This window comes from Ovis canadensis, chromosome 3, assembly GCF_042477335.2.
Source record: "Ovis canadensis isolate MfBH-ARS-UI-01 breed Bighorn chromosome 3, ARS-UI_OviCan_v2, whole genome shotgun sequence".
NCBI lineage: Eukaryota > Metazoa > Chordata > Mammalia > Artiodactyla > Bovidae > Ovis > Ovis canadensis.
In genome coordinates, this window is record NC_091247.1 from 112,173,381 (window position 1) to 112,198,627 (window position 25,247).

Sequence of the window (25,247 nt, forward strand, 5' to 3'; positions counted from 1 at the left end):
CCACATGATTTCCCCTGGGGGCCCACGTGATTTCCCCTGGGGGCCCACGTGATTTGCCAGGGGGTCCCACTTGATTTCCCCTGCGGGCCCACGTGATTTGCCAGGGGGGCCCACGTGATTTCCCCGGGGGGCGCACGTGATTTCCCCTGGGGGCCCACGTGATTTCCCCGTGGGTCTCACGTGATTTCCCCTGGGGCCCACATGATTTCCCCTGGGGGCCCCCGTGATTTCCCCTGGGGGCACACGTGATTTCCCCGTGGGGCCCACGTGATTTCCCCTGGGGCCCACTTGATTTCCCCTGGAGGCCCACGAGATTACCTCGTGGGGCAAACGTGATTTCCCCTGGGGGCCCCCGTGATTACCCCGTGGGGCCCACGTGATTTCCCCTGGGCGCCCACGAGATTTCCCCTGGTGGCCCACATGATTTCCCCTGGGGGCCCACATGATTTCACCTGAGGGCCCACGTGATTTCGCCTGGGGGCCCACGTGATTCCCCGTTGGGCCCACGTGATTTCCCCGTATGGCCCACGTGATTTCCCCGTGTGGCCCACGTGATTTCCCTTGGGGGCAAACGTGATTTCCCCTGGGGGCCCACATGATTTCCCCTGGGGGCCCACGTGATTTCCCATGGGGGCCCACGTAATTTCCCCATTGGTCCCACGTGATTTACCCCTGGGGCCTACGTGATTTCCCCGTGGGGCCCACGTAATTTCCCTGGGGGCCCGCGTGATTTCCCCGTGGGGCCCACTGATTTCCCCGTGGGGCCCACGTGATTTACCCGTGGGGCCTGCGTGTTTTACCCGTGGGGCCCACGTAATTTCCCCTGTGGGCAAACGTAATTTCCCCTGGGGGCCCACGTTATTTGCCCAGGGGTCCACGTGATTTCCCCGTGGAGCCCAGGTGATATCCCCTTGGGGCCCAAGTGATTTCCCCTTGGGGCTCACGTGATTTCACCTGGGGGACCACGTGATTTGCCCTGGGGGCCCATGTGATTTCCTCTGTGGGCCCACGTGATTTCCACTGGGGGCCCACGTGATTTCCCCGTGGGGCCCACGTGATTTGCCCGGGGGTCCACCTGATTTCCCCTGGGGGCCCACGTGATTTCCCCTTGGGGCACAAGTGATTTCCCTGGGGGCCCGCGTGATTTCCCCGGGGGGCCCACTTGATTTCCCCGTGGGGCCCACGTGATTTCCGCTGGGGTCACACGTCATTTCCCGGTGTGGCCCACGTGATTTCCCCGTGGGGCCCACGTGATTACCCCAGTGGGACCACGTGATTTCCCCGTGGTACCCACGTGATTTCCCCGTGGGGCCCACGTGATTCTCCTGGGGGCCCACGTGATTTCCGCAGGGGACCCACGTGATTTCCCCTGGGGGCCCACCTGATTTCCCCTGGGGGCCCAAGTGATTTCACCTGAGGGCCCACGTGATTTCCTTGGTAGGCCAACCTGACTTCCACAGTGGGCCCACGTGATTTCACCGTGGGGCCCACATGATTTCCCCGTGGGGCCCAAGTATTTTCCCCTGGGGGCCGACGTGATTTCCCCGTGGGGCACACGTGATATCCCCTGGGCGCCCACGTGCTTTCCCCTGGGGGTCCACATGATTTCCCCTGGGGGCCCACGTGATTTCCGCTGGGGTCCCACGTGATTTCCGCTGGGGGCCCACGTGATTTCCCCGTGGAGCCCACGTGATTTCCCCTGGGGGCCCACGTGATTTCCCCGTGGGGCCCACGTGATTTCCCCGTGGGGCCCACGTGATTTCCCCTGGGGGCCCACGTGATTTCCCATGGGGGCCCACGTGATTTCCCCGTGGGGCCCACGTGATTTACCCGTGGGGCGTACGTGATTTCCCCGTGGGGCACACGTGATTTCCCTGGGGGCCCACGTTATTTCCCCTGGGGCCCACGTGTTTTCCCCGTGGGTCCCACGTGATTTCCCCTGGTGGACAACGTGATTTCCCCGTGGGGCCCACGAGATTTCCCCTGGTGGCCCACGTGATTTGCCCGGTGCCCACGTGATTTAACCTGGGGGCCCACGTGATTACCCCTGGGGGCCAACGTGATTTCCCCCGTGGGGCACACGTGATTTCCCCGCGGGGCCAACGTGATTTCCCCTGGGGTCCCACATGATTTCCCCTGCGGGCCCACGTGATTTGCCAGGGGGGCCCACGTGATTTCCCCGGGGGGCGCACGTGATTTCCCCTGGGGGCCCACGTGATTTCCCCGAGGGTCTCACGTGATTTCCCCTGGGGCCCACATGATTTCCCCTGGGGGCCCCCGTGATTTCCCCTGGGGGCACATGTTATATCCCCATGGGGCCCACGTGATTTCCCCTGGGGCCCACTTGATTTCCCCTGGGGGCCCACGAGATTACCCCGTGGGGCACACGTGATTTCCCCTGGGGCCCCACGTGATTAACCCGTGGGGCCCACGTGATTTCCCCTGGGCGCCCACGTGATTTCCCCTGGGGGCCCACATGATTTCCCCTGGGGGCCCACGTGATTTCACCTGAGGGTCCACGTGATTTCGCCTGGGGGCCCACGTGATTCCCCGTATGGCCCACGTGATTTCCCCGTGTGGCCCACGTGATTTCCCCTGGGGGCAAACGTGATTTCCCCTGGAGGCCCACATGATTTCCTCTGTTGGCCCACGTGATTTCACATGGGGGCCCACGTGATTTCCCCATTGGGCCCACGTGATTTACCCGTGGGGCCTACGTGATTTCCCCGTGGGGCCCACGTGATTTCCCTGGGGGCCCGCGTGATTTCCCCTGGGGGCCCACGTAATTTCCCCTGGGGGCAAACGTGATTTCCCCTGGGGGCCCACGTTATTTGCCCGGGGGTCCACGTGATTTCCCCGTGGGGCCCAGGTGATATCCCCTTGGGGCCCAAGTGATTTCCCCTTGGGGCCCACGTGATTTCACCTGGGGGACCACGTGATTTCCCCTGGGCGCCCATGTGATTTCCACTGTGGGCCCACGTGTTTTCCACTGGGGGCCCACGTGATTTCCCCGTGGGGCCCACGTGATTTGCCCGGGGTTCCACCTGATTTCCCCTGGGGGCCCACGTGATTTCCCCTTGGGGCACAAGTGATTTCCCTGGGGGCCCGCGTGATTTCCCCTGGGGGCACAAGTCATTTCCCCGTGGGGCCCACGTGATTTCCCCTGGGGGCACACGTCATTTCCCCGTGTGGCCCACGTGATTTCCCCGTGGGGCCCACGTGATTTCCCCAGTGGGACCACGTGATTTCCCCGTGGTACACACGTGATTTCCCCGTGGGGCCCACGTAATTTCCCTGGGGGCCCACGTGATTTCACCTGAGGGCCCACGTGATTTCCTTGGTGGGCCAACCTGATTTCCCAATAGGCCCACGTGATTTCAACGTGGGGCCCACGTGATTTCCCCGTGGGGCCCACGTAATTTCCCCTGGCGGCCCACGTGATTTCCCCGTGGGGCCCACGTGATTTCCGCTGGGGTCCCACGTGATTTCCGCTGGGGGCCCACGTGATTTCCCCATGGAGCCCACGTGATTTCCCCTGGGGGCCCACGTGAGTTCCCCGTGGGGCCCACGTGATTTCCCCTGGGGGCCCACGTGATTTCCCATGGGGGCCCACGTGATTTCCCCGTGGGGCCCACGTGATTTACCCGTGGGGCCTACGTGATTTCCCCGTGGGGCCCACGTGATTTCCCTGGGGGCCCACGATATTTCCCCTGGGGGCCCACGTGATTTCCTTGGTGGGCCAACCTGATTTCCCCAGTAGGCCCATGTGATTTCACCGTGGGGCCCACATGATTTCCCCGTGGGGCCCACGTAATTTCCCCTGGGGGCCCACGTGATTTCCCCGTGGGGCCCACGTGATTTCCGCTGGGGTCCCACGTGATTTCCGCTGGGGGCCCACGTGATTTCCCTGTGGAGCCCACATGATTTCCCCTGGGGGCCCACGTGATTTCCCCGTGGGGCCCACGTGATTTCCCCGTGGGGCCACGTGATTTCCCCTGGGGGCCAACGTGATTTGCCAGGGGGTCCCACTTGATTTCCCCTGCGGGCCCACGTGATTTGCCAGGGGGGCCCACGTGATTTCCCCGGGGGGCGCACGTGATTTCCCCTGGGGGCCCACGTGATTTCCCCGTGGGTCTCACGTGATTTCCCCTGGGGCCACATGATTTCCCCTGGGGGCCCCCGTGATTTCCCCTGGGGGCACACGTGATTTCCCCGTGGGGCCCACGTGATTTCCCCTGGGGCCCACTTGATTTCCCCTGGGGGCCCACGAGATTACCTCGTGGGGCAAACGTGATTTCCCCTGGGGGCCCCCGTGATTACCCCGTGGGGCCCACGTGATTTCCCCTGGGCGCCCACGAGATTTCCCCTGGTGGCCCACATGATTTCCCCTGGGGGCCCACATGATTTCACCTGAGGGCCCACGTGATTTCGCCTGGGGGCCCACGTGATTCCCCGTTGGGCCCACGTGATTTCCCCGTATGGCCCACGTGATTTCCCCGTGTGGCCCACGTGATTTCCCTTGGGGGCAAACGTGATTTCCCCTGGGGGCCCACATGATTTCCCCTGGGGGCCCACGTGATTTCCCATGGGGGCCCACGTAATTTCCCCATTGGTCCCACGTGATTTCCCCGTGGGGCCCACGAGATTTCCCCTGGTGGCCCACGTGATTTCCCTTGGGGGCCCACATGATTTCTCCGTGGGGCCCACGTGATTTCCCCGGGGGGCCCACGTGATTTCCCTTCGGGCCCACGTGATTTCCCCTGGGGGCCCACGTGATTTGCCCGGTGCCCACGTGATTTAACCTGGGGGCCCACGTGATTACCCCTGGGGGCCAACGTGATTTCCCCCGTGGGGCCCACGTGATTTCCCCGCGGGGCCAACGTGATTTCCCCTGGGGTCCCACATGATTTCCCCTGCGGGCCCACGTGATTTGCCAGGGGGGCCCACGTGATTTCCCCGGGGGGCGCACGTGATTTCCCCTGGGGGCCCACGTGATTTCCCCGAGGGTCTCACGTGATTTCCCCTGGGGCCCACATGATTTCCCCTGGGGGCCCCCGTGATTTCCCCTGGGGGCACATGTTATATCCCCATGGGGCCCACGTGATTTCCCCTGGGGCCCACTTGATTTCCCCTGGGGGCCCACGAGATTACCCCGTGGGGCACACGTGATTTCCCCTGGGGCCCCACGTGATTAACCCGTGGGGCCCACGTGATTTCCCCTGGGCGCCCACGTGATTTCCCCTGGGGGCCCACATGATTTCCCCTGGGGGCCCACGTGATTTCACCTGAGGGTCCACGTGATTTCGCCTGGGGGCCCACGTGATTCCCCGTATGGCCCACGTGATTCCCCGTGTGGCCCACGTGATTTCCCCTGGGGGCAAACGTGATTTCCCCTGGAGGCCCACATGATTTCCTCTGTTGGCCCACGTGATTTCACATGGGGGCCCACGTGATTTCCCCATTGGGCCCACGTGATTTACCCGTGGGGCCTACGTGATTTCCCCGTGGGGCCCACGTGATTTCCCTGGGGGCCCGCGTGATTTCCCCTGGGGGCCCACGTAATTTCCCCTGGGGGCAAACGTGATTTCCCCTGGGGGCCCACGTTATTTGCCCGGGGGTCCACGTGATTTCCCCGTGGGGCCCAGGTGATATCCCCTTGGGGCCCAAGTGATTTCCCCTTGGGGCCCACGTGATTTCACCTGGGGGACCACGTGATTTCCCCTGGGCGCCCATGTGATTTCCACTGTGGGCCCACGTGTTTTCCACTGGGGGCCCACGTGATTTCCCCGTGGGGCCCACGTGATTTGCCCGGGGTTCCACCTGATTTCCCCTGGGGGCCCACGTGATTTCCCCTTGGGGCACAAGTGATTTCCCTGGGGGCCCGCGTGATTTCCCCTGGGGGCACAAGTCATTTCCCCGTGGGGCCCACGTGATTTCCCCTGGGGGCACACGTCATTTCCCCGTGTGGCCCACGTGATTTCCCCGTGGGGCCCACGTGATTTCCCCAGTGGGACCACGTGATTTCCCCGTGGTACACACGTGATTTCCCCGTGGGGCCCACGTGATTCTCCTGGGGGCCCACGTGATTTCCGCTGGGGTCCCACGTGATTTCCCCTGGGGGCCCACATGATTTCCCCTGGGGGCCCACGTGATTTCCCCGTGGGGCCCACGTGATTTGCCCGTGGGTCCACGTGATTTCCCCGTGGGGCCCAGGTGATATTCCCTTGGGGCCCAAGTGATTTCCCCTGGGGGCCCACGTGATTTCCCCATGGGGCCCACTTGATTTACCCGTGGGGCCTACGTTATTTCCCCTGGGGGGCCACGTGATTTCCCCTGGGGGCCCACTTGATTTCCCCTGGGGGCCCACGTGATTTCCCCTGGGGGCCCTCGTGAATTCTCCGTGGGGCCGATGTGATTTCCCCTGGGGGCCCACGTGATTTCCACTGGGGCCCCACTTGATTTCCCCTGGGGCCCACGTGATTTCCCGTGCGGGCCCCCGTGATTTCCCCGTGGGGCCCACGTGATTTCCCCTGGGGGCCCATGTGATTTCTCCGTGAGGCCCACGTTATTTCCCCGTGGGGCCAACGTGATATCCCCTAGGAGCCCACGTGATTTACCCGTGGGTCCCACGTGATTTCCCTGGGGGCCCACGAGATTTCCCCGTGTGGCCCAGTTGATTCCCCTCGTGGTCCACGTGATTTCCCCTTGGGGCCCAAATGATTTCCCCTCGAGGACCACGTGATTTCCCCGTGGGGCCCACATGATTTCCCCGTGGGGCCTACCAGATTTCCATGGGGGCCCACGTGATTTCCCCTGGGGGCCCTGGTGTTTTCCCCTGGGGGCCCCGTGATTTCCCCGTGAGGCCCACGTTATTTCCCCGTGGGGCCCACGTGATTTCCCCTTGGGGCCCACTTGATTTTCCCTGGGGGACTACGTGATTTCACCGTGGGGCCCTCGTGACTTCCCCTGGGGGCCCACGTGATTTTCCCTGGGGGCCCACGTGATTTCCCCGTGGGACCCACGAGATTTCCTCTGGGGGCCCACGTGATTTCCCCTGGGGGCCCACGTGATTTCCCCGTGGGGCCCACTTGATTTCCCCTGGCGCCCACGTGATTTCCCCTGCGGGCCCACGTGATTTCCCCGTGGGGCCCACGTGATTTCCCCTGGGGGCCCATGTGATTTCCCCGTGAGGCCCACGTTATTTCCCCGTGGGGCCCACGTGATATCCCCTAGGAGCCCACGTGATTTACCCGTGGGGCCCACGTGATTTCCCTGGGGGCCCACGAGATTTCCCCGTGGGGCCCAGTTGATTCCCCTCGTGGTCTACGTGATTTCCCCTTGGGGCCCAAATGATTTCCCCTCGAGGACCACGTGATTTCCCCGTGGGGCCCACATGATTTCCCCGTGGGGCCCACCAGATTTCCATGGGGGCCCACGTGATTTCCCCTGGGGGCCCACGTGTTTTCCGCTGGGGTCCCACGTGATTTCCGCTCAGGGCCCACGAGATTTCCCCTGGGGCCCACGTGATTTCCCCGTGGGGCCCACGTGATTTCCCCGTGGGGCCCACGTGATTTCCCCGTGGCGTCCACGTGATTTTCCCTGGGGGCCCTAGTGAATTCCCCGTGGGGCCCACGTAATATCCCCGTGGGGACCACGTGATTTCCCCTGGGCGCCCACGTGATTTCCCCTGGGGACCCACGTGATTTCCCCTAGGGGACCACGTGATTTCCGCTGGTGTCCCGCGTGATTTCCGCTGGGGGCACACGAGATTTCCCCGTGGGGCCCACGTGATTTCCCAGTGGGGCCCACGTGATTTCCCCTGGGGGCCCACGTGATTTCCGCTGGGGGCCCACGTGATTTCCCAGTGTGGCCCACGTGATTTCCCCTGGGGGCAAACGTGATTTCCCCTGGGGGCCCATCTGATTTCCCCTGGGTTCCCACTTGATTTCCCCGTGGGGCCCACGTGATTTCCCCTGGGGGCACAAGTGATTTCCCTGGGGGCCCGCGTGATTTCCCCGGGGGGCCCTCGTGATTTCCCCGTGGGGCCCACGTGATTTCCCCTTGGGGCAAACGTGATTTCCCATGGGTGCCCACGTGATTTCCCCGTGTGGACCACGTGATTTCCCCTGGGGGAACACGTGATTTCCCCGTGTGGCCCACGTGATTTCCCTGGGGACCCACGTGATTTCCCCAGGGGGCCCACGATATTTACCCGTGGGGCCCACGTGATTTCCCCTGGGGGCAAACGTGATTTCCCCTGGGGGCCCACGTAATTTGCCCGAGGGTCCACGTGATTTCCCCGTGGGGCCCAGGTGATATTCCCTTGGGGCCCAAGTGATTTCCCCTTGGGGCCCACGTGATTTCACCTGGGGTACTACGTGATTTCCCCTGGGAGCCCATGTGATTTCCCCTGGGGGCCCACGTGATTTCCCCTGGGGGCCCACTTGATTTCCCCGTGGGGCACACGTGATTTACCCTGGGCGCCCACGTGATTTCCCCTGTGGGCCCACCTTATTTCCCCTGGGGGCCCACGTGATTTCCCTTGTGGCCCACTTGATTTCCCCTTGGGGCCCACGTGATTTCCCCAAGGGGCCCACGTGATTTCCCCGTGGGTCTCACGTGATTTCCCCTGGGGCCACATGATTTCCCCTGGGGGCCCCCGTGATTTCCCCTGGGGGCACACGTGATTTCCCCGTGGGGCCCACGTGATTTCCCCTGGGGCCCACTTGATTTCCCCTGGGGGCCCACGAGATTACCTCGTGGGGCAAACGTGATTTCCCCTGGGGGCCCCCGTGATTACCCCGTGGGGCCCACGTGATTTCCCCTGGGCGCCCACGAGATTTCCCCTGGTGGCCCACATGATTTCCCCTGGGGGCCCACATGATTTCACCTGAGGGCCCACGTGATTTCGCCTGGGGGCCCACGTGATTCCCCGTTGGGCCCACGTGATTTCCCCGTATGGCCCACGTGATTTCCCCGTGTGGCCCACGTGATTTCCCTTGGGGGCAAACGTGATTTCCCCTGGGGGCCCACATGATTTCCCCTGGGGGCCCACGTGATTTCCCATGGGGGCCCACGTAATTTCCCCATTGGTCCCACGTGATTTCCCCGTGGGGCCCACGAGATTTCCCCTGGTGGCCCACGTGATTTCCCTTGGGGGCCCACATGATTTCTCCGTGGGGCCCACGTGATTTCCCCGGGGGGCCCACGTGATTTCCCTTCGGGCCCACGTGATTTCCCCTGGGGGCCCACGTGATTTGCCCGGTGCCCACGTGATTTAACCTGGGGGCCCACGTGATTACCCCTGGGGGCCAACGTGATTTCCCCCGTGGGGCCCACGTGATTTCCCCGCGGGGCCAACGTGATTTCCCCTGGGGTCCCACATGATTTCCCCTGCGGGCCCACGTGATTTGCCAGGGGGGCCCACGTGATTTCCCCGGGGGGCGCACGTGATTTCCCCTGGGGGCCCACGTGATTTCCCCGAGGGTCTCACGTGATTTCCCCTGGGGCCCACATGATTTCCCCTGGGGGCCCCCGTGATTTCCCCTGGGGGCACATGTTATATCCCCATGGGGCCCACGTGATTTCCCCTGGGGCCCACTTGATTTCCCCTGGGGGCCCACGAGATTACCCCGTGGGGCACACGTGATTTCCCCTGGGGCCCCACGTGATTAACCCGTGGGGCCCACGTGATTTCCCCTGGGCGCCCACGTGATTTCCCCTGGGGGCCCACATGATTTCCCCTGGGGGCCCACGTGATTTCACCTGAGGGTCCACGTGATTTCGCCTGGGGGCCCACGTGATTCCCCGTATGGCCCACGTGATTCCCCGTGTGGCCCACGTGATTTCCCCTGGGGGCAAACGTGATTTCCCCTGGAGGCCCACATGATTTCCTCTGTTGGCCCACGTGATTTCACATGGGGGCCCACGTGATTTCCCCATTGGGCCCACGTGATTTACCCGTGGGGCCTACGTGATTTCCCCGTGGGGCCCACGTGATTTCCCCTGGGGGCCCACTTGATTTCCCCTGGGGGCCCACGTGATTTCCCCTGGGGGCCCTCGTGAATTCTCCGTGGGGCCGATGTGATTTCCCCTGGGGGCCCACGTGATTTCCACTGGGGCCCCACTTGATTTCCCCTGGGGCCCACGTGATTTCCCGTGCGGGCCCCCGTGATTTCCCCGTGGGGCCCACGTGATTTCCCCTGGGGGCCCATGTGATTTCTCCGTGAGGCCCACGTTATTTCCCCGTGGGGCCAACGTGATATCCCCTAGGAGCCCACGTGATTTACCCGTGGGTCCCACGTGATTTCCCTGGGGGCCCACGAGATTTCCCCGTGTGGCCCAGTTGATTCCCCTCGTGGTCCACGTGATTTCCCCTTGGGGCCCAAATGATTTCCCCTCGAGGACCACGTGATTTCCCCGTGGGGCCCACATGATTTCCCCGTGGGGCCTACCAGATTTCCATGGGGGCCCACGTGATTTCCCCTGGGGGCCCTGGTGTTTTCCCCTGGGGGCCCCGTGATTTCCCCGTGAGGCCCACGTTATTTCCCCGTGGGGCCCACGTGATTTCCCCTTGGGGCCCACTTGATTTTCCCTGGGGGACTACGTGATTTCACCGTGGGGCCCTCGTGACTTCCCCTGGGGGCCCACGTGATTTTCCCTGGGGGCCCACGTGATTTCCCCGTGGGACCCACGAGATTTCCTCTGGGGGCCCACGTGATTTCCCCTGGGGGCCCACGTGATTTCCCCGTGGGGCCCACTTGATTTCCCCTGGCGCCCACGTGATTTCCCCTGCGGGCCCACGTGATTTCCCCGTGGGGCCCACGTGATTTCCCCTGGGGGCCCATGTGATTTCCCCGTGAGGCCCACGTTATTTCCCCGTGGGGCCCACGTGATATCCCCTAGGAGCCCACGTGATTTACCCGTGGGGCCCACGTGATTTCCCTGGGGGCCCACGAGATTTCCCCGTGGGGCCCAGTTGATTCCCCTCGTGGTCTACGTGATTTCCCCTTGGGGCCCAAATGATTTCCCCTCGAGGACCACGTGATTTCCCCGTGGGGCCCACATGATTTCCCCGTGGGGCCCACCAGATTTCCATGGGGGCCCACGTGATTTCCCCTGGGGGCCCACGTGTTTTCCGCTGGGGTCCCACGTGATTTCCGCTCAGGGCCCACGAGATTTCCCCTGGGGCCCACGTGATTTCCCCGTGGGGCCCACGTGATTTCCCCGTGGGGCCCACGTGATTTCCCCGTGGCGTCCACGTGATTTTCCCTGGGGGCCCTAGTGAATTCCCCGTGGGGCCCACGTAATATCCCCGTGGGGACCACGTGATTTCCCCTGGGCGCCCACGTGATTTCCCCTGGGGACCCACGTGATTTCCCCTAGGGGACCACGTGATTTCCGCTGGTGTCCCGCGTGATTTCCGCTGGGGGCACACGAGATTTCCCCGTGGGGCCCACGTGATTTCCCAGTGGGGCCCACGTGATTTCCCCTGGGGGCCCACGTGATTTCCGCTGGGGGCCCACGTGATTTCCCAGTGTGGCCCACGTGATTTCCCCTGGGGGCAAACGTGATTTCCCCTGGGGGCCCATCTGATTTCCCCTGGGTTCCCACTTGATTTCCCCGTGGGGCCCACGTGATTTCCCCTGGGGGCACAAGTGATTTCCCTGGGGGCCCGCGTGATTTCCCCGGGGGGCCCTCGTGATTTCCCCGTGGGGCCCACGTGATTTCCCCTTGGGGCAAACGTGATTTCCCATGGGTGCCCACGTGATTTCCCCGTGTGGACCACGTGATTTCCCCTGGGGGAACACGTGATTTCCCCGTGTGGCCCACGTGATTTCCCTGGGGACCCACGTGATTTCCCCAGGGGGCCCACGATATTTACCCGTGGGGCCCACGTGATTTCCCCTGGGGGCAAACGTGATTTCCCCTGGGGGCCCACGTAATTTGCCCGAGGGTCCACGTGATTTCCCCGTGGGGCCCAGGTGATATTCCCTTGGGGCCCAAGTGATTTCCCCTTGGGGCCCACGTGATTTCACCTGGGGTACTACGTGATTTCCCCTGGGAGCCCATGTGATTTCCCCTGGGGGCCCACGTGATTTCCCCTGGGGGCCCACTTGATTTCCCCGTGGGGCACACGTGATTTACCCTGGGCGCCCACGTGATTTCCCCTGTGGGCCCACCTTATTTCCCCTGGGGGCCCACGTGATTTCCCTTGTGGCCCACTTGATTTCCCCTTGGGGCCCACGTGATTTCCCCAAGGGGCCCACGTGATTTCCCCGTGGGGACCACGTGATTCCCCTGGGAGCCCACGTGATTTCCCCGTGGGGCCCACGTGATTTCCCCTGGGGGCCCACGTGATTTCCCATGGGGGCCCACGTGTTTCAACTGGGGGCCCACGTGATTTCGCCTGGGGGCCCACGTGATTTCCCCGTGGGGCCCACGTGATTTCCCCGATTGGCCCACATGATTTCCCCGTGTGGCCCACGTGATTTCCCCTGGGAGCAAACGTGATTTCCCCTGGGGGCCCACGTGATTTCCCCTGGAGGCCCACGTGATTTCCCCTGGGGCCCACGTGATTTCCCCTGGGGGCCCACGTGATTATCCCGTGGGGCCCACTTGATTTTCCTGGGCGCCCCTGAGATTTACCCTGGGGCCCACGTGATTCCCCTGGGGGCCCACGTGATTTCCCCTGGGGGCCCACGAGATTTCCCCGTGGGGCCCACGTGATTTCCCCTGGTGGACATCGTGATTTCCCCGTGGGGCCCACGAGATTTCCCCTTGTGGCCCACATGATTTCCCTTGGGGGCCCACATGATTTCTCCGTGGGGCCCACGTGATTTCCCCGGGGGGCCCACGTGATTTCCCTTGGGGGCCCACATGATTTCTCCGTGGGGCCCACGTGATTTCCCCTGGGGCCCACTTGATTTCCCCTGGGTGCCCACGAGATTACCCCGTGGGGCACACGTGATTTCCCCTGGGGGCCCCCGTGATTTCCCCTGGGGGCACACGTGATTTCCCCGTGGGGCCCACGTGATTTCCCCTGGGGCCCACTTGATTTCCCCTGGGTGCCCACGAGATTACCCCGTGGGGCACACGTGGTTTCCCCTGGGGGCCCACGTGATTAACCCGTGGGGCCCACGTGATTTCCCCTGGGCGCCCACGTGATTTCCCCTGGGGGCCCACATGATTTACCCTGGGGGCCCACGTGATTTCACCTGAGGGTCCACGTGATTTCGCCTGGGGGCCCACGTGATTCCCCGTTGGCCCCACGTGATTTCCCCGTATGGCCCACGAGATTTCCCCGTGTGGCCCACGTGATTTCCCCTGTGGGCAAACGTGATTTCCCCTGGGGGCCCACATGATTTTCCCTGGGGGCCCACGTGATTTCCCCTGGGGGTCCACGTGATTTCCCCGTGGGCCCACGTGATTTCCCCTGGCGCCCCACGTGATTTCCACTGGGGGCCCACGTGATTTCCCCAGGGGGCCCACGTCATTTCCCCTGGGGTTCCACGTGATGTCCCCGTTGGGCCCACGTGATTTCCACGTGGGACCCACGTGATTTCCCCTGGAGGTCCACGTGATTTCCCCGTCGGGCCCAGGTGATTCCCCTGGGGACCCACGTGATTACCCCGTCGGGCCCACGTGATTTCCCCTGGGCGCCCCTGTGATTTCCCCTGGGAGCCCACGTGATTTCCCCTGGGGAACCACGTGATTTCTGCTGGGGGCCCACGAGATTTCTCCGTGGGGCCCACGTGATTTCCCCGTCGGGCCCACGTGATTTTCCATGGGGGCCCACGTGGTTTCCCCGTGGGGCCCACGTGTTTTCCCCAGTGGGCCCACGTGATTTCACCGTGAGGCCCACGTGATTTCCCCGTGGGGCCCACGTGATTTCCCCTGGGAGACCACGTGATTTCCCCATCGGGCCCACGTGATTTCCCCTTGACGCCCACGTGATTTCCCCTGGGGACCCACATGATTTCCCCTGGGGGCCCACGTGATTTCCGCTGGGGTCCCACGTGATTTACGCTGGGGTCCCACGTGATTTACGCTGGGGGACCACGTGATTTCACCGTGGGGCCCACGTGATTTCCCCTGTGGGCCCACGTGATTTCCCCGTGGGGCCCACGTGATTTCCACGTGGGGCCCACGTGATTTCCCCGTGGGGCCCACGTGATTTCCCCTGGGCGCCCACGTGATTTTCCCTGGGGGCCCACGTGATTTCTCCTGGGGGCCCACGTGATTTCCGCTGGGGTCCCTCGTGATTTCCGCTGGGGGCCCAAGTGATTTCCCCGTGGGGCCAATATGATTTCCCTTGGGGGCCCACGTGATTTCCCCTGGGGGCTCACATGATTTCCCTGGGGGCCCACGTGATTTCCCCTGGAGGCCCACTTGATTTCCGCTGGGGGCCCACGTGATTTCCCCGTGGGGCCCACGTGATTTCCCCTGGGGGCCCACGTGATTTCCCCGTGGGGCCCACGTGATTCCCCTATGGGCCCACGTGATTTCCACGTGGGGCCCACGTGATTTCCCTGGGGGCCCACGTGATTTCCCCTGGGGGCCCACATGATTTCACCTGGGGGCCCACGTGATTTCGCCTGGGGGCCCACTTGATTTCCCCGTGGGGCTCACGTGATTTCCCGTGAGGGCCCACGTGATTTCCGCTGGGGGCCCACCTGATTTCCCCTGGGGGCAAACGTGATTTCCCCTGAGGGCCCATGTGATTTCCCAGTGCGGCCCACGTTATTTCCCCGGGGGGCCCACGTGATTTCCCCTGGGGGCCCACGTGATTTCCCAGTGGGGCCCACGAGAATTCCCCTGGGGGCCCACGTGATTTCCCCTGGGGGCCCACGTGATTTCCCCTGGGGGTCCACGTGATTTCCCCATGGGGCCCACGTGATTTCAAAGTGGGGCCCACGTGATTTCCCCGTGGGGCCCACGTAATTTCCCCTGGCGGCCCACGTGATTTCCCCGTGGGGCCCACGTGATTTCCCCTGGGGTCCCACGTGATTTCCGCTGGGGGCCCACGTGATTTCCCCGTAGAGCCCACGTGATTTCCCCTGGGGGCCCACGTGATTTCACCTGGGGGCCCACGTGATTTCCCATGGGGGCCCACGTGATTTCCCCGTGGGGCCCACGTGATTTACCCGTGGGGCCTACGTGATTTCCCCGTGGGGCCCACGTGATTTCCCTGGGGGCCCACGATATTTCCCCTGGGGGCCCACGTGATTTCCTTGGTGGGCCAACCTGATTTCCCCAGTAGGCCCATGTGATTTCACCGTGGGGCCCACATGATTTCCCCGTGGGGCCCACGTAATTTCCCCTGGGGGCCCACGTGATTTCCCCGTGGGGCCCACGTGATTTCCGCTGGGGTCCCACGTGATTTCCGCTGGGGGCCCACGTGATTTCCCTGTGGAGCCCACATGATTTCCCCTGGGGGCCCACGTGATTTCCCCGTGGGGCCCACGTGATTTCCCCGTGGGGCCACGTGATTTCCCCTGGGGGCCCACGTGATTTGCCAGGGGGTCCCACTTGATTTCCCCTGCGGGCCCACGTGATTTGCCAGGGGGGCCCACGTGATTTCCCTGGGGGGCGCACGTGATTTCCCCTGGGGGCCCACGTGATTTCCCCGTGGGTCTCACGTGATTTCCCCTGGGGCCCACATGATTTCCCCTGGGGGCCCCCGTGATTTCCCCTGGGGGCACACGTGATTTCCCCGTGGGGCCCACGTGATTTCCCCTGGGGCCCACTTGATTTCCCCTGGGGGCCCACGAGATTACCTCGTGGGGCAAACGTGATTTCCCCTGGGGGCCCCCGTGATTACCCCGTGGGGCCCACGTGATTTCCCCTGGGCGCCCACGAGATTTCCCCTGGTGGCCCACATGATTTCCCCTGGGGGCCCACATGATTTCACCTGAGGGCCCACGTGATTTCGCCTGGGGGCCCACGTGATTTCCCCTGGGGGCCCACGTGATTTCCCCGTGGGGCCCACGTGATTTCCACTGGGGCCCCACGTGATTTCCATTGGGGGCCCACGTGATTTCCCCAGGGGGCCCACGTGATTTCCCCTGGGGGCACACATGATTTCCCCGTGGGGCCCACGTGATTTCCCCGTGGGACCCAAGTGATTTCCCCTGGGGGTCCACGTGATTTCCACTTGGGGCCCACGTGATTTCCCCGTGGGTCCCACGTGATTTCCCCTGGGGGCCCACGTGATTTCCCCGGTGCCCACGTGATTTAACCTGGGGGCCCACGTGATTACCCCTGCGGGCCAACGTGATTTCCCCCGTGGTGCCCACGTGATTTCCCCGCGGGGACAACGTGATTTCCCCTGGGGTCCCACGTGATTTCCCCTGTGGGCCCATGTGATTTGCCAGGGGGGCCCACGTGATTTCCCCGGGGGGCGCACGTGATTTCCCCTGGGGGCGCACGTGATTTCCCCGTGGGTCTCACGTGATTTCCCCTGGGGCCCACATGATTTCCCCTGGGGGCCCCCGTGATTTCCCCTGGGGGCACACGTGATTTCCCCGTGGGGCCCACGTGATTTCCCCTGGGGCCCACTTGATTTCCCCTGGGTGCCCACGAGATTACCCCGTGGGGCACACGTGATTTCCCCTGGGGGCCCACGTGATTAACCCGTGGGGCCCACGTGATTTCCCCGGGGCGCCCACGTGATTTCCCCTGGGGGCCCACATGATTTCCCCTGGGGGCCCACGTGATTTCACCTGAGGATCCACGTGATTTCGCCTGGGGGCCCACGTGATTCCCCGTTGGCCCCACGTGATTTCCCCGTATGGCCCACGAGATTTCCCCGTGTGGCCCACGTGATTTCCCCTGTGGGCAAACGTGATTTCCCCTGGGGGCCCACATGATTTCCCCTGGGGGTCCACGTGATTTCCCCGTGGGCCCACGTGATTTCCACTGGCGCCCCACGTGATTTCCACTGGGGGCCCACGTGATTTCCCCAGGGGGCCCACGTCATTTCCCCTGGGGTTCCACGTGATGTCCCCGTTGGGCCCACGTGATTTCCCCGTGGGACCCACGTGATTTCCCCTGGAGGTCCACGTGATTTCCCCGTGGGGCCCAGGTGATTCCCCTGGGGACCCACGTGATTACCCCATCGGGCCCACGTGTTTTCCCCTGGGCGCCCCTGTGATTTCCCCTGGGAGCCCACGTGATTTCCCCTGGGGAACCACGTGATTTCTGCTGGGGGCCCACGAGATTTCTCCGTGGGGCCCACGTGATTTCCCCGTGGGGCCCACGTGATTTTCCCTGGGGGCCCATGTGGTTTCCTCTTGGGGCCCACTTGATTTTCCCTGGGGGACTACGTGATTTCCCCGTAGGGCCCTCGTGACTTCCCCTGGGGTCCCACGTGATTTTCCCTGGGGGCCCACGTGATTTCCCCGTGGGACCCACGAGATTTCCTCTGGGGGCCCACGTGATTTCCCCTGGGGGCCCACGTGATTTCCCCTGGGGGCCCACGTGATTTCCCCGTGGGGACCACGTGATTTCCACTGGGGCCCCACGTGATTTCCACTGGGGGCCCACGTGATTTCCCCAGGGGGCCCACGTGATTTCCCCTGGGGGCCCACATGATTTCCCCGTGGGGCCCAAGTGATTTCCCCGTGGGACCCAAGTGATTTCCCCTGGGGGTCCACGTGATTTCCACTTGGGGCCCACGTGATTTCCCCGTGGGTCCCACGTGATTTCCCTGGGCGCCCACGAGATTTCCCCGTGGGGCCCAGTTGATTCCCCTCGGGGCCCATGTGATTTCCCCGTGGGGCCCAAATGATTTCCCCATGGGGCCCACGTGATTTCCCCTGGGGCCCACGTGATTTCCCCTGGGGGCCCACGTGATTATCCCGTGGGGCCCACTTGATTTTCCTGGGCGCCCCTGAGATTTACCCTGGGGCCCACGTGATTCCCCTGGGGGCCCACGTGATTTCCCCTGGGGGCCCACGAGATTTCCCCGTGGGGCCCATGTGATTTCCCCTGGTGGACATCGTGATTTCCCCGTGGGGCCCACGAGATTTCCCCTGGTGGCCCACATGATTTCCCTTGGGGGCCCACATGATTTCTCCGTGGGGCCCACGTGATTTCCCCGGGGGGCCCACGTGATTTCCCTTCGGGCCCACGTGATTTCCCCTGGGGGCCCACGTGATTTGCCCGGTGCCCACGTGATTTAACCTGGGGGCCCACGTGATTACCCCTGGGGGCCAACGTGATTTCCCCCGTGGGGCCCACGTGATTTCCCCGCGGGGCCAACGTGATTTCCGCTGGGGTCCCACGTGATTTCCCCTGCGGGCCCACGTGATTTCCCCTGGGGGCCCACGTGATTTCCCCGGGGGGCGCACGTGATTTCCCCTGGGGGCGCACGTGATTTCCCCGTGGGTCTCACGTGATTTCCCCTGGCGCCCCACGTGATTTCCACTGGGGGCCCACGTGATTTCCCCAGGGGGCCCACGTCATTTCCCCTGGGGTTCCACGTGATGTCCCCGTTGGGCCCACGTGATTTCCCCGTGGGACCCACGTGATTTCCCCTGGAGGTCCACGTGATTTCCCCGTGGGGCCCAGGTGATTCCCCTGGGGACCCACGTGATTACCCCGTCGGGCCCACGTGATTTCCCCTGGGCGCCCCTGTGATTTCCCCTGGGAGCCCACGTGATTTCCCCTGGGGAACCACGTGATTTCTGCTGGGGGCCCACGAGATTTCCCCGTGGGGCCCACGTGATTTCCCCGTCGGGCCCACGTGATTTTCCATGGGGGCCCACGTGGTTTCCCCGTGGGGCCCACGTGTTTTCCCCTGTGGGCCCACGTGATTTCCCCGTGGGGCCCACGTGATTTCCACGTGGGGCCCACGTGATTTCCCCGTGGGGCCCACGTGATTTCCCCTGGGCCCCCACGTGATTTTCCCTGGGGGCCCACGTGATTTCTCCTGGGGGCCCACGTGATTTCCGCTGGGGTCCCTCGTGATTTCCGCTGGGGGCCCAAGTGATTTCCCCGTGGGGCCAATATGATTTCCCTTGGGGGCCCACGTGATTTCCCCTGGGGGCTCACATGATTTCCCCTGGGGGCCCACGTGATTTCCCCTGGAGGCCCACTTGATTTCCGCTTGGGGCCCACGTGATTTCCCCGTGGGGCCCACTTGATTTCCCCTGGGGGCCCACGTGATTTCCCCGTGGGGCCCACGTGATTCCCCTATGGGCCCACGTGATTTCCCCTGGGGGCCCACATGATTTCACCTGGGGGCCCACGTGATTTCGCCTGGGGGCCCACTTGATTTCCCCGTGGGGCTCACGTGATTTCCCGTGAGGGGCCACGTGATTTCCGCTGGGGGCCCACCTGATTTCCCCTGGGGGCAAACGTGATTTCCCCTGAGGGCCCATGTGATTTCCCAGTGCGGCCCACGTTATTTCCCCGGGGGGCCCACGTGATTTCCCCTGGGGGCCCACGTGATTTCCCAGTGGGGCCCACGAGAATTCCCCTGGGGGCCCACGTGATTTCCCCTGGGGGCCCACGTGATTTCCCCTGGGGGTCCACGTGATTTCCCCATGGGGCCCACGTGATTTCCACTGGGGCCCCACGTGATTTCCACTGGGGGCCCACGTGATTTCACCTGAGGGCCCACGTGATTTCCTTGGTGGGCCAACCTGATTTCCCCAATAGGCCCACGTGATTTCCCCGTGGGGCCCACGTAATTTCCCCTGGCGGCCCACGTGATTTCCCCGTGGGGCCCACGTGATTTCCCCTGGGGTCCCACGTGATTTCCGCTGGGGGCCCACGTGATTTCCCCGTGGAGCCCACGTGATTTCCCCTGGGGGCCCACGTGATTTCCCCTGGGGGCCCACGTGATTTCCCATGGGGGCCCACGTGATTTCCCCGTGGGGCCCACGTGATTTACCCGTGGGGCCTACGTGATTTCCCCGTGGGGCCCACGTGATTTCCCTGGGGGCCCACGATATTTCCCCTGGGGGCCCACGTGATTTCCTTGGTGGGCCAACCTGATTTCCCCAGTAGGCCCATGTGATTTCACCGTGGGGCCCACATGATTTCCCCGTGGGGCCCACGTAATTTCCCCTGGGGGCCCACGTGATTTCCCCGTGGGGCCCACGTGATTTCCGCTGGGGTCCCACGTGATTTCCGCTGGGGGCCCACGTGATTTCCCTGTGGAGCCCACATGATTTCCCCTGGGGGCCCACGTGATTTCACCGTGGGGCCCACGTGATTTCCCCGTGGGGCCACGTGATTTCCCCTGGGGGCCCCCGTGATTTGCCAGGGGGTCCCACTTGATTTCCCCTGCGGTCCCACGTGATTTGCCAGGGGGGCCCACGTGATTTCCCCGGGGGGCGCACGTGATTTCCCCTGGGGGCCCACGTGATTTCCCCGTGGGGCCCACGTGATTTCCCCTGGGGGCCCACGTGATTTCCCCGTGGGGCCCACGTGATTCCCCTATGGGCCCACGTGATTTCCACGTGGGGCCCACGTGATTTCCCTGGGGGCCCACGTGATTTCCCCTGGGGGCCCACATGATTTCACCTGGGGGCCCACGTGATTTCGCTGGGGGCCCACTTGATTTCCCCGTGGGGCTCACGTGATTTCCCGTGAGGGCCCACGTGATTTCCGCTGGGGGCCCACCTGATTTCCCCTGGGGGCAAACGTGATTTCCCCTGAGGGCCCATGTGATTTCCCAGTGCGGCCCACGTTATTTCCCCGGGGGGCCCACGTGATTTCCCCTGGGGGCCCACGTGATTTCCCAGTGGGGCCCACGAGAATTCCCCTGGGGGCCCACGTGATTTCCCCTGGGGGCCCACGTGATTTCCCCTGGGGGTCCACGTGATTTCCCCATGGGGCCCACGTGATTTCCACTGGGGCCCCACGTGATTTCCACTGGGGGCCCACGTGATTTCACCTGAGGGCCCACGTGATTTCCTTGGTGGGCCAACCTGATTTCCCCAATAGGCCCACGTGATTTCAACGTGGGGCCCACGTGATTTCCCCGTGGGGCCCACGTAATTTCCCCTGGCGGCCCACGTGATTTCCCCGTGGGGCCCACGTGATTTCCCCTGGGGTCCCACGTGATTTCCGCTGGGGGCCCACGTGATTTCCCCGTGGAGCCCACGTGATTTCCCCTGGGGGCCCACGTGATTTCCCCTGGGGGCCCACGTGATTTCCCATGGGGGCCCACGTGATTTCCCCGTGGGGCCCACGTGATTTACCCGTGGGGCCTACGTGATTTCCCCGTGGGGCCCACGTGATTTCGCTGGGGGCCCACGATATTTCCCCTGGGGGCCCACGTGATTTCCTTGGTGGGCCAACCTGATTTCCCCAGTAGGCCCATGTGATTTCACCGTGGGGCCCACATGATTTCCCCGTGGGGCCCACGTAATTTCCCCTGGGGGCCCACGTGATTTCCCCGTGGGGCCCACGTGATTTCCGCTGGGGTCCCACGTGATTTCCGCTGGGGGCCCACGTGATTTCCCTGTGGAGCCCACATGATTTCCCCTGGGGGCCCACGTGATTTCCCCGTGGGGCCCACGTGATTTCCCCGTGGGGCCACGTGATTTCCCCTGGGGGCCCACGTGATTTGCCAGGGGGTCCCACTTGATTTCCCCTGCGGGCCCACGTGATTTGCCAGGGGGGCCCACGTGATTTCCCCGGGGGGCGCACGTGATTTCCCCTGGGGGCCCACGTGATTTCCCCGTGGGTCTCACGTGATTTCCCCTGGGGCCCACATGATTTCCCCTGGGGGCCCCCGTGATTTCCCCTGGGGGCACACGTGATTTCCCCGTGGGGCCCACGTGATTTCCCCTGGGGCCCACTTGATTTCCCCTGGGGGCCCACGAGATTACCTCGTGGGGCAAACGTGATTTCCCCTGGGGGCCCCCGTGATTACCCCGTGGGGCCCACGTGATTTCCCCTGGGCGCCCACGAGATTTCCCCTGGTGGCCCACATGATTTCCCCTGGGGGCCCACATGATTTCACCTGAGGGCCCACGTGATTTCGCCTGGGGGCCCACGTGATTCCCCGTTGGGCCCACGTGATTTCCCCGTATGGCCCACGTGATTTCCCCGTGTGGCCCACGTGGTTTCCCCTGGGGGCAAACGTGATTTCCCCTGGGGGCCCACATGATTTCCCCTGGGGGCCCACGTGATTTCCCATGGGGGCCCACGTAATTTCCCCATTGGTCCCACGTGATTTACCCCTGGGGCCTACGTGATTTCCCCGTGGGGCCCACGTAATTTCCCTGGGGGCCCGCGTGATTTCCCCGTGGGGCCCACTGATTTCCCCGTGGGGCCCACGTGATTTACCCGTGGGGCCTGCGTGTTTTACCCGTGGGGCCCACGTAATTTCCCCTGTGGGCAAACGTAATTTCCCCTGGGGGCCCACGTTATTTGCCCAGGGGTCCACGTGATTTCCCCGTGGAGCCCAGGTGATATCCCCTTGGGGCCCAAGTGATTTCCCCTTGGGGCTCACGTGATTTCACCTGGGGGACCACGTGATTTGCCCTGGGGGCCCATGTGATTTCCTCTGTGGGCCCACGTGATTTCCACTGGGGGCCCACGTGATTTCCCCGTGGGGCCCACGTGATTTGCCCGGGGGTCCACCTGATTTCCCCTGGGGGCCCACGTGATTTCCCCTTGGGGCACAAGTGATTTCCCTGGGGGCCCGCGTGATTTCCCCGGGGGGCCCACTTGATTTCCCCGTGGGGCCCACGTGATTTCCGCTGGGGTCACACGTCATTTCCCCGTGTGGCCCACGTGATTTCCCCGTGGGGCCCACGTGATTACCCCAGTGGGACCACGTGATTTCCCCGTGGTACCCACGTGATTTCCCCGTGGGGCCCACGTGATTCTCCTGGGGGCCCACGTGATTTCCGCAGGGGACCCACGGGATTTCCCCTGGGGGCCCACCTGATTTCCCCTGGGGGCCCAAGTGATTTCACCTGAGGGCCCACGTGATTTCCTTGGTAGGCCAACCTGACTTCCACAGTGGGCCCACGTGATTTCACCGTGGGGCCCACATGATTTCCCCGTGGGGCCCAAGTATTTTCCCCTGGGGGCCCACGTGATTTCCCCGTGGGGCCCACGTGATATCCCCTGGGCGCCCACGTGCTTTCCCCTGGGGGTCCACATGATTTCCCCTGGGGGCCCACGTGATTTCCGCTGGGGTCCCACGTGATTTCCGCTGGGGGCCCACGTGATTTCCCCGTGGAGCCCACGTGATTTCCCCTGGGGGCCCACGTGATTTCCCCGTGGGGCCCACGTGATTTCCCCGTGGGGCCCACGTGATTTCCCCTGGGGGCCCACGTGATTTCCCATGGGGGCCCACGTGATTTCCCCGTCGGGCCCACGTGATTTACCCGTGGGGCGTACGTGATTTCCCCGTGGGGCCCACGTGATTTCCCTGGGGGCCCACGATATTTCCCCTGGGGGCCCACGTGTTTTCCCCGTGGGTCCCACGTGATTTCCCCTGGTGGACAACGTGATTTCCCTTGGGGGCCCACATGATTTCTCCGTGGGGCCCACGTGATTTCCCCTGGGGGCCCACGAGTTTTCCCCTGGTGGCCCACGTGATTTCCCTTGGGGGCCCACATGATTTCTCCGTGGGGCCCACGTGATTTCCCCGGGGGGCCCACGTGATTTCCCTTCGGGCCCACGTGATTTCCCCTGGGGGCCCACGTGATTTGCCCGGTGCCCACGTGATTTAACCTGGGGGCCCACGTGATTACCCCTGGGGGCCAACGTGATTTCCCCCGTGGGGCCCACGTGATTTCTCCGCGGGGCCAACGTGATTTCCCCTGGGGTCCCACATGATTTCCCCTGCGGGCCCACGTGATTTGCCAGGGGGGCCCACGTGATTTCCCCGGGGGGCGCACGTGATTTCCCCTGGGGGCCCACGTGATTTCCCCGAGGGTCTCACGTGATTTCCCCTGGGGCCCACATGATTTCCCCTGGGGGCCCCTGTGATTTCCCCTGGGGGCACATGTTATATCCCCATGGGGCCCACGTGATTTCCCCTGGGGCCCACTTGATTTCCCCTGGGGGCCCACGAGATTACCCCGTGGGGCACACGTGATTTCCCCTGGGGCCCCACGTGATTAACCCGTGGGGCCCACGTGATTTCCCCTGGGCGCCCACGTGATTTCCCCTGGGGGCCCACATGATTTCCCCTGGGGGCCCACGTGATTTCACCTGAGGGTCCACGTGATTTCGCCTGGGGGCCCACGTGATTCCCCGTATGGCCCACGTGATTTCCCCGTGTGGCCCACGTGATTTCCCCTGGGGGCAAACGTGATTTCCCCTGGAGGCCCACATGATTTCCCCTGTTGGCCCACGTGATTTCACATGGGGGCCCACGTGATTTCCCCATTGGGCCCACGTGATTTACCCGTGGGGCCTACGTGATTTCCCCGTGGGGCCCACGTGATTTCCCTGGGGGCCCGCGTGATTTCCCCTGGGGGCCCACGTAATTTCCCCTGGGGGCAAACGTGATTTCCCCTGGGGGCCCACGTTATTTGCCCGGGGGTCCACGTGATTTCCCCGTGGGGCCCAGGTGATATCCCCTTGGGGCCCAAGTGATTTCCCCTTGGGGCCCACGTGATTTCACCTGGGGGACCACGTGATTTCCCCTGGGCGCCCATGTGATTTCCACTGTGGGCCCACGTGTTTTCCACTGGGGGCCCACGTGATTTCCCCGTGGGGCCCACGTGATTCGCCCGGGGTTCCACCTGATTTCCCCTGGGGGCCCACGTGATTTCCCCTTGGGGCACAAGTGATTTCCCCGTGGGGCCCACGTGATTTCCACGTGGGGCCCACGTGATTTCCCCGTGGGGCCCACGTGATTTCCCCTGGGCGCCCACGTGATTTTCCCTGGGGGCCCACGTGATTTCTCCTGGGGGCCCACGTGATTTCCGCTGGGGTCCCTCGTGATTTCCGCTGGGGGCCCAAGTGATTTCCCCGTGGGGCCAATATGATTTCCCTTGGGGGCCCACGTGATTTCCCCTGGGGGCTCACATGATTTCCCCTGGGGGCCCACGTGATTTCCCCTGGAGGCCCACTTGATATCCGCTGGGGGCCCACGTGATTTCCCCGTGGGGCCCACGTGATTTCCCCTGGGGGCCCACGTGATTTCCCCGTGGGGCCCACGTGATTCCCCTATGGGCCCACGTGATTTCCACGTGGGGCCCACGTGATTTCCCTGGGGGCCCACGTGATTTCCCCTGGGGGCCCACATGATTTCACCTGGG